This window comes from Phasianus colchicus, chromosome 14 (genome assembly GCF_987193195.1).
Source record: "Phasianus colchicus chromosome 14, bPhaCol1.hap1.1, whole genome shotgun sequence".
Taxonomy (NCBI): domain Eukaryota; kingdom Metazoa; phylum Chordata; class Aves; order Galliformes; family Phasianidae; genus Phasianus; species Phasianus colchicus.
The window spans coordinates 13,810,066-13,823,915 of NC_143449.1; the positions used below are offsets into that span (position 1 = coordinate 13,810,066).

The 13,850-nt window shown below is 33.9% G+C and overlaps 1 long non-coding RNA gene across 1 annotated transcript in view; it reads right to left on the reverse strand.

Moving 5' to 3' along the window:
- The window catches only part of LOC149916030 (uncharacterized), a 42,326-nt gene that overhangs the window by 3,376 nt on the left and 25,100 nt on the right, over positions 1–13,850 (reverse strand). Inside the window, exons 3-4 of the long non-coding RNA XR_016471002.1 lie at positions 491–588; positions 331–405 (exon numbers count right to left, since the gene is read on the reverse strand). This is a non-coding gene — a long non-coding RNA (uncharacterized LOC149916030). The remainder of the gene's footprint in view (positions 1–330; positions 406–490; positions 589–13,850) is intronic.

Genomic DNA, 13,850 nt, shown 5'->3' on the forward strand with positions numbered 1-13,850 from the left:
CATCATCAATTACTAGAAGATAATTCCTTCCTAAAATAGGTGGGCTGAACTGTTCTCTGGAGAGCACATTCACTGACTACAGATCACTTCCATATGAGTTAAGTAGACTGTGCACCTAACCGAAACATAGTTATTAGCAAAATGTTCTCAGCGAGACCTTTAGACCTTGGAAGTTAACCACTGTACATTTTGTGTCATTCTTTGTCATTTGATTTCCTTCTAACAAACATCTAGTCTGATATTAAAAAAATTCTGAATCCTAAAAAAAAAAAAGAGCCCTCCAAAACATGCTGACAGTGAGAACAGAAAAAAAAAAAAAAACAAACCTACCAGAGAATTGATAACCAAAACCTCCCCAATGGCCGGAAACCTGTTCAGACACTCAGATGATCCAGCTGGTGAGTCCTACCATATAATGAAGAAGAAAAGAGTCATTCCCAAAATAAGCTTTGTGTTGCAGAATTTAAGGAATGGAATTCATATATCTTACCAAACAGAAGGCTGAAGAGAGACTTGCTGTACTCTGATCCAAGCTGAACAGTAATTCTAATACCTTTCAGAATCCACAGTTTATCATCTTATCTTCATCTGGAAAACAAAAACCAACCAACCAACCAACCAAAAAAAAAAACCAACCAAACAAAAAACAACCTTAATACACAGTGCTACAGAAAGGAGAAAGATCCAGCAATTCATGGTAAAGGAATAAACTTGCAGAAGGCTAAACCAGTGTTAATTTCTGATTGGTCAATGTCTAAGTGAAGCTCTGAAGCATGAGACTGACTGATAAATGCTACAGTTATGTCAAGTTAAGTTTTATGAGAGCATTTAGAGCAAAAAGAATATCATTAAATGCCCCAGAAATGTGCAGTAGACCACCTGAAAGATATAGATTGCATGATCCCTCAGTGCAAATAGGCTGAAGATTTCTTCTGATAAGTTGAATTAAATTCTGCACATATTAAAAAGCTGTTCTACTACATCCAAAATTCTGAATGATAAGTTGCATTTCTGCATCATCTGGCAGACTACTATGAAACCACAACCCTATTTAAGCAATATATTTTTCTAATGTGTTGCTGGTCTTTGAAAAGAAAGAACTTTTATGCATTATACTACTTGAATGCAACCATATATAAGCACTTCTGAAGAGGAAGAAAGCCTTCTTTCAACTTCATCTTTCCTAAGACAACTCTTTATGACAAAGGGCTTGATTTTCCAAATTCTGGATATGTTTCCTGCATTTTCTTTATTCCCACTTGATTACTTTGATATTCCTTTTGAACTGTGGTACTTTTAGAACAGTTAGGTAAAAAAATGCAGAATCTTATAATTAGTGAGGTTCATTCTTTAGCTTGTTCATTTTTGGTGTGCATTTCTTGAATCAACTCTGAAATGAATTTCAGTAGTATGACTACTGACAATGACCATTAAAACTCTTTTTAACTAACTGTATTTCTACATAGGAACTCCAACTTTGTAAGCACAGTGTGTGGTCTTCATTTTGAAATGCATATCACTATGCATTTCAGTATTCAATTGTGGCCATTTAATTAAGTGCTCCAGGTCATTCTTAAGACCAGATGCACTGGAGGAAGGGAGGAAGAGATAATGCAGTTCTAACTTTTGCCCTGAGGGAGGTTTGGCTCATGCATGGAATATGCTCCACTTGCATGCCTGCTACTGAGCAGTTAGGTTATCAGTGGGAATTATAGCTTGCTCTGCATTAGTATCTCATTCTTCTCATCATTTTCTACCTCACAAATGTTGTATCATTTGAAAACTTCACTGAAAATTCTGTATGTAACTCCACCAACTGGAGTATATGTCTCCAGTAAAAATTAATTACTCAGTAACAACTTTATTTTCCCCACTAGAAACTTGAATTTATCTTTTCTGAGGGAGACAGTTTTAAAGTTATTCTGCAATATACCTTGTTAATGAGCATAATGAGAGCTTTCAATCAAAATATAGCTGGAGAAATACATATATGATACTGACTCTATTTGAGAGTTTTGACTAGGTCTGCAAATCTATCAGATCAAACAAATACGGAAAGGAAGACTTCAAAGAACATCTTCCACCAAAATAGACAAGTAATGTAAGAATCAGTATTGTAATAACCAGTCCGATTTAAAGTTCCAACTCAATCATTTCTTACCTGGAAAAATATTAATCTTGATACATTATTATTCCCATATTATGATTTTCACTTTATCCCATACTGGAATTTTACAACATGTATAGCTTCATAGCTGCAGGACTTACTTTACATTACATGTGCATTTGTTTGGTTTGCTGTGGTTACTTGCTTATGTCTGCAAATAATATTTGATTTCAGGTTTTAACTTAAATCTTCAAAATAATTTGATTAATAAAGTAAAAGAGATTGAACAGATTGGAATTAGTTATTTTTATAGGGGAAAAAAAAAAAAAGAGTTAAATTTAAGTAACAAGCCAACATTCTGCAAAAACTAAAAACTAAAGATGAAAATACTAAGGAAATAAAATAAAATAAAATAGAATAAAACAAAAAGGATGTTTGGCCAGTTGTGAGCCAGACTAGGAAAAAGAAAATCACTAGGATAGGATCTGTCCATTAATCTGCTTTCTGTTCCCATCCGTGCAGGATACAGCTATGTGTGAGTGGAATAAAAGGCTGCAAGAGCATTTCAGCACTTGAGTTCCCCAACTCCCTTCCCTCTCTTTTTTTTCAGCTGCAGTTTCTAGAAAAGATTTGTGTTCTCAGCTCATGTTGCTTCCTGGTCCATGTTCACTTGTTTTTAAGTGGTACTAGAGAGAATAAATGGAGAACAGAACAGCATCTGAGGGCAGGATTTGAGTGAGCAGGCTGCAAGATCCTTGAGGGAAGAGAAGCTTCACAATTGTTAAATTGTTTTTCTCTGTGCAACTGAAAAGATAAGACTTGGTTTTATCTGAACACTTTCTGGACCATTTTTTTTTCTCCTGCTGTCCTTACAATACCTTTACATAGCATTGAAGGCAGACACTAACAGTCATTGTAACTTTTTGCCATTTCAGACAGTGCAGAATTATCCTCTGTTTTCTATGTTGTTACTGTGAGACTTCTGGTGCACTGATCTTTCCAATGAATCCAAGGTTCAATTACATAAAATTACAGTCATCTTACTAATAAGGCAAATATGTTCATGTAGTAATGACAAACACTTTCATGAAACTGGAAAAAAAAAATGTAAGCTCGAAGTTCTTTAATGCAAATAGGATAGTTTCAATTATATTTCTCTTCAAAGCTTTGTGTCAGAAATGAAGACATCTTTGGACATGCTCATCCAAAAAGATCATCCCAAAACTATAGGACAGTATAGTGTCCATGATGACATTGAGTTTGCACAGATCTTTCTCCTCCTTCACTCAGTGTAAAAAGCTATTTACATAAGCCATACAATTTAAAAGTCAGTTTCTCTTCTCTGTGCTTATTTGTTGTTCTTCAGATGAGGAAGAGAGTAGAAAAGATGTAATAGGGGAGTCCTCATATGGAATCTCTAGCCAGGGGGTTCCATAGTGGAAAAGTAGTCTGAAATTCACTTCCTTTCTTTTTGTGCTGCAGGTTTCTTCAAACACATTTTGGAAAAAAATGCAACTAAAAATGACAAATATAAATCCAGGTACAGGAATGAGAGGCAAAACTCAAAACTGAAATTCATGAATTAAGTCCTGAAGGTATTTTTTTTTTTTTTTTCCTAATAAAATCTTCATTTCACTGGAGCATTTACATAAGTTGCTCTGGAAGTAATGCCTCCAATTAATTTTGGTCAGACTGCCCCTCTGCTGCCATCTGTTGCATGGCAACAAAATGTAATGGAATATTGGTGGAATAACCTCCACCAACATCTGCCTCTGATACTGTAAGCCAATATAATACAATAGGAAGCAGTACTTTTGGAGTAGAGTTTATATTATATGGTCAATGAAAACACATCAGTATGGCCCCTGCAAAAAATTCATCAGGCTAGATGAGAACTGCCAGATAAATAGTAAACCAACTTGATTCCCCAGAATACTTAACAGGATCATGGTGAGAACACCCTGCTCTGGCTAGTTAGAAGTTTAACTCAGAGGCTGCAGTCTTTGAGGATGTTTTATTACTGGAGGCCACAATGGCTTCTGAAAAATATCAAAAATGAAAGCACAAAAGTGATTTTGAGCCATCTTTTTGTTGTCAGTTGAAGGACAGACCAGATGAGCTTGGTCCCTGAGTGTTTGTAGCTTCTTACTGAATATAAAGTCATTGTATACTCTCAAGAGTCTCTTTCTCCATTTGTCCTTTTTCCAGCCAGCATATGCAGGCCTGAAAGCTGTCTTGTTCTCTAGAGTTTTCATCAGAGCTTTCTTTAAAGTTTTTCAGAACGAAGCCATGATGGACGGAGACCTGAATGAAAGCCAAAAGGCATTTAGAAGGAAATGGTCTATGGAAAGAGAATGCCCTGGCCTGGGGTAATTGAAACAGTATGGAGGTTTTGTCAACTGCAAAGGAAGCAAAAGGCAGAAAACTCAAAAAGCTCTGATGTGAATCTTTAGGCAGCTGCTTTTTTTGTTGTTGCTGTTACACATTTTTTCCTGCAGAATTGGATTGGTAGAAAGCAATCAGGGGTTAAGAAATTAACCACTGATTTTTACTAGGAGTTTTTCTCTCTACCTCTCCCAGTAAGCTGATTCCAAATGCTCAAAACTTGAATTAAGTTTATTTAAATCCTGTGTCAAGCTGAAATTTCTTTCTATGTGTACTCTCTGTACACTAATTTCTCTCAAAAGGGAAAATGGCTTTCAATATTAAACTAGCTGTTGAAAGGAAGACCTATAGAAATTAAATAAAGTATATGAAATTTGGATACTGTGCGCTTGAATAAATATGTAACACTCAAGGAAACTCACAAAACTATTTCAAAGATTTGCTTAAATAAGGTGACAAATACATTTAACGTAGCATACAAATATATATCTCTTTGGCCTTGTTCCATTTTTTTTTTTTCTTGAGGGAATTTGACTTTTGCACATTCCTAGCCTATTTAATTAATATTTCAAAAAATTATGATGAAAATGAAATCAGATTAAAATGTACTATTTATAAAAAGCACAACTATCACTCACTAGGAAAATGTCCTAGCTAAAGTGATTAAGATAGAAAGCCAGTCACACACTATTGAATCAAAAGCAGTAGTAGGGTGTTCTCTGGAAGAGTGCAATTCAAAGTTAAATTCTCACTCTGAATTGTCATCTGAAGAAACCTTTCTCTTTCTATTAATCTCATTGGAAGTTTAAGGAGATTAGTTTCCAGTTAGGTACCAAAAGATCCTGAAGTTAGATGACACAACTGTACTTTTATATAAAAAAATAGGCTGAACTAAATCAATTGAACCACACTTACTTGTCATTCACACATGTGGCTTAATGAGCTAAAATCATTTAATTTCAACACTGGAAATGTTAAGTCGTTGTTACTTCATTTTCTTAAAATGATAGTCAATATTTGAAAAAGAAAAAAAATAGCATTTCCAGTCTTCTTAAAGTGTTATGTACATTGCTGAGGCTGGCAAGAGTGTGGAAAGCATTCTGACGATTGAAACTCTTGTTATTTTTTCATATAAATTGCCAGTAGCAGTTATATCATTCCTGATTATATTTAACCAAACTTACTTGTTAAAGAGAATAAGGGCATTTACCCTCTGGAAAGAATACGAAAATGAGCAAGAAAACACTTACATAAACAAAACAGACATACAGGAAGCAGATCACACTGCGCTACTTAACTTGCTCTGGGTGACAGAACAAATATTAAGCTGCACTGTGGTTGAGTGATTTTTGTCCAGAACAGTATCAACAACACACAGTTCTGTTTTCCTCACTTGCTGCCTGTCAGCCCCTTCTGAAATTTGCTGTATTTCAGGTGCTGTCTCTGGTTTCCTTGACATAAGTCAATGATTTGTGTCCCATTCAATTTAGTTCATGTGAAAATACTCATAGCTCCTTGCCATATGTCGGTGGATGATAATTGCATTGATCCACATTGCAGCGGGCTCGGTAAGGGCACTGTTCTGATAACTGCATAACCAGAGGCTATTGGTTGTTAGAATTAGTAAATTTGACTGTTTGACTTGTTTGATTCCAATCATGCTTGACAGAGTGGTGCATAAAACGGGGAGTGTTAAATTTGCCAATAAGTGAATTACTTTTCAGATTATGTTGCTAGCAGAGATATTGATGAGTACACTTTGCAAGCTGAACATAAATGGTTTAGCCACATTCTATTTCCTATTGAATGGAAAAATGTGTTCTGATAAAATAAGGAACAAATTTCAATCTTCATCTCTAAAGAATAAACATGTATTGTGTTAAAGAGCACGCTCTACTACTTAGAAGTTCTCATTGGGAAAGAATTCAGAATGAGAATACCTATTCTCTTAAGAATGGAAATTTTAACAACAACAACAAAAAATAGGAAATATACTTACAGCTGTTTTGTCTAAATCTACCAGACTAGCAGCACAAAATAATTGTTAGATGACTGCATCAGAGTCCCATTTCATTTTTTCCCCCAAAAATTTTTTTGAGATATTTAAATCATCAGATTCTTGGCCAATACCCAATTCGGTCAATCTTTATTAAAAGTTCCCACAGTATTAAACATAAAGATGCAAGCAGTGTTCAGTCCCTTTTTATCATAGAAATGCATTTATAGTTATGCTTCTAATTAAAAGAGTAAGAATTTTATATGATTCTCTCTCTTGTCTTAAAAATATTTTTAAGCTACTTTTCCAGTATTCCTCTTAAGCAGAGTAGCTCTGAGAAAAAAAAATAAAAAAAAAATAGGTACAGAATAAGAGATTAACTGCTTAATTTTAAACTTGTCTCTTGCCACCCACAGCTATAAAGAACTTCTATAAAAAGGGTGGATGTTCAGCTCCTGTTAAAGAATCCTACCAGGAGGATCATATCAAACACTAGCATTTGTAGGACTTATATAGGGCTCTAAAAGAAATCCCCATGTTTGCTGCCTTAAGTTTTGGACAGAACTTAGTGGTGTACCTATTAAATATTACAAGAATCAAATGTTAATCTCATTGCTGACTGGCCACATTTTGACAGCCGTTTTTGCTTTGCTGAGCACAGACACAAGGAAATGGCATCAATAGTTTTCAAAAAACAGATGAAAGAAAAGTACTATTTAAAGGAAATGCAAGTATGAGTTTATAAGGGATGTTATCCATAATCACCTAAGACTTGTAAAAAATAGTTGAAAGACAAAACAGATGAGATTATTGCCAATCCACATCTAAAGCATTTGGAAAGAAGCAATGTTTGGTGTTGAATTTTTGACTCTAGGGGAAAAAGGCATAATTAATTTGTAGATAGAAAAGGAAATATCATTATATTTAATGTAATTTGAAAACATTTTATCCTCTCCATTAAAGTCACTGTTTGATACACTTATTTCACTTTTTAGATTTCAGTTAGCAGAACTGAGGAAAAAAATGTGTTTATATTATCTTATACATTGATGAATATCTGATGCACTGTCTTACTGTCTTCATTCAGATAAATTAGATTCTAGGACTACAAGAATATCAGCAGTAACAGCAGTTTTAATTTGCTGAATTTGTTGGACTGACATTTTTCAGTAAAAATTATACGTGTGAAAGTAATGAAGAACAAGACGCAGTTCCTGAATGTGGAAATTATGGTCATTAATTAATACATTAAGAGCAGTTGGCTGTTATTCCCAGCTTTGGAAAAACAGTGGGTGTATCAGCACATAGTCATTGGCAGGAAATTAAATTTCTAGGAGAAGAAAATTAGGATAACCATAACTCCTGTGGTTTCGTAATTCATCAGCACAGCAGGATAATCTTGAATAGCAGCTAGTAAAGAACACATGTTGAATCAGTGAGGTCTGTATAAAGAGCTTTAGTATTTGCTGACCTCCTGATGATTTGTGGAAGTTTTGCCTGAAAGTTTTTAGGTGGAGCTTCATCTAACATTTACTGAAATCAGACAACATACTCCCATTTTAAACTCCTCACAAATCTTATATAATCAGTTACAGCAAATCAGATTCCAGATTTTGACTACAGCTGTGATTACATGGAAAAATAATAAGAAAAATTAGCATGTGTCTGTTGAAAAGAATGCAATAACTTGCCTACCAGGCGTAATAAGTTTACCTGTACATTCTAGATTATGAGTGGAAACCTTTAGAACCATTACGATCTGTTTTAAAAATCTGAATTGCCTATTAAAATTTCATCTATAATTGACAAAACACATACTCCTACTTACACAGAAGAACAAAAATATTCCTTCCAACCTCTTCCAAACTATACTGGTTTTAAAACCAGTAGTTTTTCTAAATGCTTTACAGGAAAAGGATCAGATGGAAAGATCTCCTTTAAGAGTTTAATTTTTATTTACTGTAAGAATGTATGATACAAAATGATAGCAACAGTAGAAAAGACCAAAAAATGTATGGGCCGAGGGAATAAAATAAAGGAACACGGTTGGCTAGGGATTCCTGGTGCCTGGTTTAACCAGGTCTATTGAAGTGCTTTGTTAACATATAATTATGTATTCTGCTGATGATGCCTCATCCAAAATTTTCAGAAACTTTGGTTAATGGCAATTCTACTGGTAAAGCAGAAGATATTGACTCATCCATTTCTTTGGTTCACTTTTTAAATAGTAGGCAAGCATACTTTGCTGTACAATTATTGAGTTGAGTTCAGTAATAATAAAAATACATTAAAATAATAAATAATTAAAATTAAAAATAAGGTACTTAAGTTTTGTTTATTTCAATACATAGCTCCTGACACAAAGTCACAGCTGTGAGTAATGAGAAAGCATCAGAATATTGTAATAAGGCTAAACTTAGGGTAACCTTTTGAGTATTTGTTCTCTGGGGTGATTTTAACAATGTCACACATTCACATCATTAAAACCTTAGGATGTATCTTTTGAATCCCAATCAAGAAGCTGCTGTTATTCAAGTGCTTAAATAATTACACACATGAATCCAAAGAATGCTTCCCTCACTCGCTGAATGACTATCTGGCAGACAACATTATCCTGTCCAAATGGTAACTAGAGACTTGTATCCAATATAGAGCTGTCAGTTAGTTAATAGCTTTGGAATATAGCTATTAAAATAGCTAGTATAGTTCCATAATGCTGCCTTCTCCTGCATCAAGAAGTTGAGACAAAGAGATTCTTTATCTATTCAACAAAGAAGAGAAATAAGATCAAGAAATCCTTACATTCCATCTATTTTAAATTTTCTTTGTATCCTCATTCACATCATTTGACCTTGGTGCATTAATTTCCCTCTCTAAGACGAGGGCTATTACCAGCCTATTCAACAGGCAGTTTATGAGCTCAGCTGCTGCCATAAAATGTTTTAACTGCTTAAACTTCTATTATGAGAAAATACAGAAAAAACTGGACTGTGGGATGCATAAGACAACTGGCTGATAAAAATGCAAGTTGTGGTATATAGTACCTTGCAGCTACTGCCCACAATAACCATTTTTGTTTCAAAATAGCAAATGAATCCCAGAAGACAAGCATGGAGTCCATGAAGGGTATGACTCCATTAAGTTGCCTTTCTAAATAAAAATAGTTTCTGCCTTCGGATGCTTAAAAAGAACTATGGCAGTTTCTGTAAGAAAAAGAATGTGAACTCTATGCAGAAATAATGGTAGCTATTATTGTATAGCATTTTTTTAATATAAACTCTGGAAGATTCCAGCTCTGGAATCTAAAAGACACAAATAAAAAAAATCCTATAAAGGAAAGTCAGCCATTGGCAGTCTCAGCAGTAAGACTCCTTTTGCAGCAGTAATAAGGCTGGTTTAAAAGTTTTGGCCAACGCAAACAATACATCAATGCAAATCTTGAATCTTAAATACCTCATATTAAATACATCTAACTGTCTCTACTATTACTTCATTAGTAAAGTTCACACACACACAAAAGCTTCAAGGTTCTGCTCTGAAAACATTAATTTCTTCATCCAGATAAATATATAGGAAAACACAATCTATAATGAAAACAGTTCACACAAAGAAATAGCTTTAAAACTCAAAAAGCATTAATTAGCCAAAATGACAAAAATCTGTAGGAGGTTATAATGTGAGAAAACAATTCTGGCACTATCAGCCAAATGAGCTACCCAGCAAACCATAGTAAAACACACTAGATTACAAAACTTTGAAGGCCATAGTTTTATGTTGGACCTGTTCTTGAATTTCAATACAGAAAATATTTCCATGTTCACAATTTCTTGTCCACTGTAAATATCATCTTTCTTTAGTCTTGGCATTCTCTCTAGATATGAAAACTGTGAGTTTTCAGCAAAACTATACCCAGGGAAATGAGCAGAATTTAATATAGGGATATATTTTATATATAAATAAATATAAATAAAAAACATTTTGTATCTTAGAATATATATATTTTTGGTGGGTTAGAACTTGAAGATCTTCAAGAGCCTGTACAATCTAAGCAATTCTATATTTTCATGATTCTATGAATCTATATATAATGCATCTGACATAGCATGCACAGAATTGTGATACTTTTTGTTCAAATGCTTTGCACAAAGTAAATATGATAGGCATTGCCAGTACCTTGTCTCAGCATGCTTCTTTCACCTGTCACTGTTTAGAGAACAAAGATACCAAGTGAATGAGAAATGTGGGAATCACTCAGCTAGTCACAACTCGGCTGTGCCAAGAATGAAGCTGAAGTCAAGTGATGAAGTGTAATTTTCATGTTCTTATCATTACGGTTTGTTGTTTTCTGAGAATTTTTTTTCTGAGAATGCTCTTCTTGGCCGATGCTATTATTACTGTACTTTCTGCTTATTTTTATTTTTTGATAATGGGAACAAAAATGCTTTTAAAAATCACCCTAGTGAGGTACTATTATTTTAATGTTGAACTTCTAGTAATCCTAGTAATCCTCGTGTATACTTTACAAAATACTCAGTGTATTTTGGATACAAAGTACTGGAAAGGAGTGAAGTATCATGAAATATCATGAAACTCTGGTTAATACTGTTTCCTGAGGATCAAGCTGTGATAATCTGGGGAGTTTGTATGTAATTTATAAACTCCAGATTGATTTAATAAGCATCTGCAGCACGATGACTCTCCTGTGCTGTTTCTGTGTGCTGCTTTTACAGTGACTACAGGATAGACTGACTGGAAGACAGCAGTCTCTAAACGTTTATTAAAGTCAGTCAGCCAGAACCAGAACACAATTGCTCTCACCAGGGAAGAAAAAATTTTGAAGTGAAGAATCCTAATTAAGATTTGTTTTTCTTTTTTTCTTCTTTTTTTTTTTTCTTTCCCTTTTGTTACTCTCTGAATTTTCCTTATTAGAGGAGAAAGAACAGGAATGGCCTACTCAGCAAACTTTATTTAGCAATAAGAACTTCAGAGTGGAGAGGACACTGAATCCACCATACTTAAGTTCCCAAAAGAAAGATTTAAAAAAACATCCTTGGGATTAAGCAGATCTGTGTTGTCTTTGTGAAATCGTCACTCTGAGTTTTGTAATATCTCCATGCACTGACAAAAGCTGAACTGGGTTTGGATTCTATTCTGGAAACCAAACATCAAAAACTAGGATCTGAAAGTCTTACACAGCATTCTTATTGATCTCAATAAGCTTCTAGAATGAAAGTATGGACATATTAAAGGATTTTCCATCCAAAGTTAAAAGATAACAAGGATAGAAAATAACTATTGGGATGCTGGGTTTTGTCTTTTTAGATGTGAGCATTTCTGTTTGATTTAAAATAGTTACTTTAAAACTTTAATACATATACTTCTTTAACCATCAGCTATTTCTGAAGAAGTGAACTACAAATGAGACAGGAGTCTGTTCAGTGTCTGAACTGACTGTTAACCTTCAAACTGTGTATTGGCAACTCCTTTCTAAGGAGGGTGGTCCTAGAACCATCACCCAAAATCTGCTTGAAAATGAAAATTAGAATCTACTGAGTCATAGTCTCAATAAATTAGATGAATGATGAGTAAGGGATATTTAACCAGTACTTTGAGAGAATCATTGGACACCCGACAGTGTCTTTATTCTTTACATCTGTGTCTCTCTGAGCCTTCATTCTCTCAACTGAGCATCCAGTGTTCCATGAGTCATGACTAATTTATCATAAAATCATATTTCTTAAAAATATTTTATGAAGTTATATCATAAGCTTTTCAGTTGCACTTCACTTACTCTGAATACATACTATTTTGGGATGGTCTCTAATGGGAGAAAAAAAGAAAACCATGCAAAACAAAAAATATGACCCACAGTATTTTAAATGGATATATTGAAGATTTCACTCAAAGTAGAACACAACAAATTCTGGAGGGGAATTATGAAAAAAATCAACCAACCAACGGCAAAAAAAATCCATCAGAAAAAAAAAAAAAGTTAATCATAGTAATTATAAGAGAAACAGATTGCCCTTTATCTTACTCCAGTTTACTCTGTTGAAGCCAAGGAAATCTGAACAGTGTAATGAAATGATGAATCAGACCTATTGCCTATCCCCATTGCAAATTTAATGTTACAGAAAATGATATTAAAGTATAATATCCATACTTTAGGGCTTACCAGAAAATGACTCATGATAAACAGAGTGCTTTTTTTGAAATGACATTAAAAAATAAATTTAACTTCTCTCTCAAACTCCTTCAGAATTCAGGGTATAATTTAAGAATACATCCTTCATTGCTTTCAGTAATTCTTCTTTGGGAGTGGGAATTCAGAACTTTAATAGTATCTTTCACATTCATGCATAAAGTTATAAGGAAACTTAAAATAAAAATGAACATTTCTGAATACAGAACGAATAAAGGAAGTCATGTTTCTCTTTCTCAAACTGCCTTTGAGTTGGGTAATTTAAGTGAATGAAGAATGTATAACCTTTTAGAAACTGGATTTAATGTAAAGAGTATTGTGTCAGTATTTTTTGTTACAAATGATCATGAGGTATCATTTTTCTGTGGACAAAACAAAAGGCAACAAGGACAGAAAAAAAGTCACAAAATCCTACATGGCTGAAAGTTGCTCAGTTAAGTTGTCCTTCCTGAGTGTTTTAGGTTGACATCTTCTGTTTTATGGTGAGCTATACTGTTTTATGATACACAGCTAAATGAAGTAATAAAAACTTCTGCTTTCTCAAACTACTGTATCAAGTATCTTATTTTGTACTTGAAGGCCTTAGAATCTCTCTCTCCAAGATTTAGAGAGTTTAGTGGTTTTATTAAGCCTTTGCCATCATTTAAAAGGAAAAGTTTTGGACAAAACTATTTGAGATACATCAACAGAAAAATTACACTGAAATCAATAAATGAATGTATTACAAACAGTAGTAACAATTTTCTTTCAACTATCAATTAACATCCATTTCAGAAATACTTAAAGCTTGATTTTTCCCTTTCCTTTTTTTTTTTTTTTTTTTTTCTCTCTAAATTCTAAATTTATTAACTTAGAGAATGAAATGCTCTTCAGCACTTCATGATTACAAACCAATTGATAAGTTCAGGTGAGAAGTAGAAATGAGAATCAATTAGTGCAAAACTTGCAGAGGTTAGTCCATCATTCTACTATCAAAAGCCACAGACCTATGTAATGCACTGAAGAAGTGCCTGCAGCCGAAGAGAATGTCTCTTAAAATTCCTTTCCTTCCTATTGTGGTAACACCGGAAAATTTCACAATGATAACATGAACTACACAGATGTATGAGGTGATAGAATCTTTTCTGCAGGTTACCTCTTTGGTCCTCCACTGACCATAA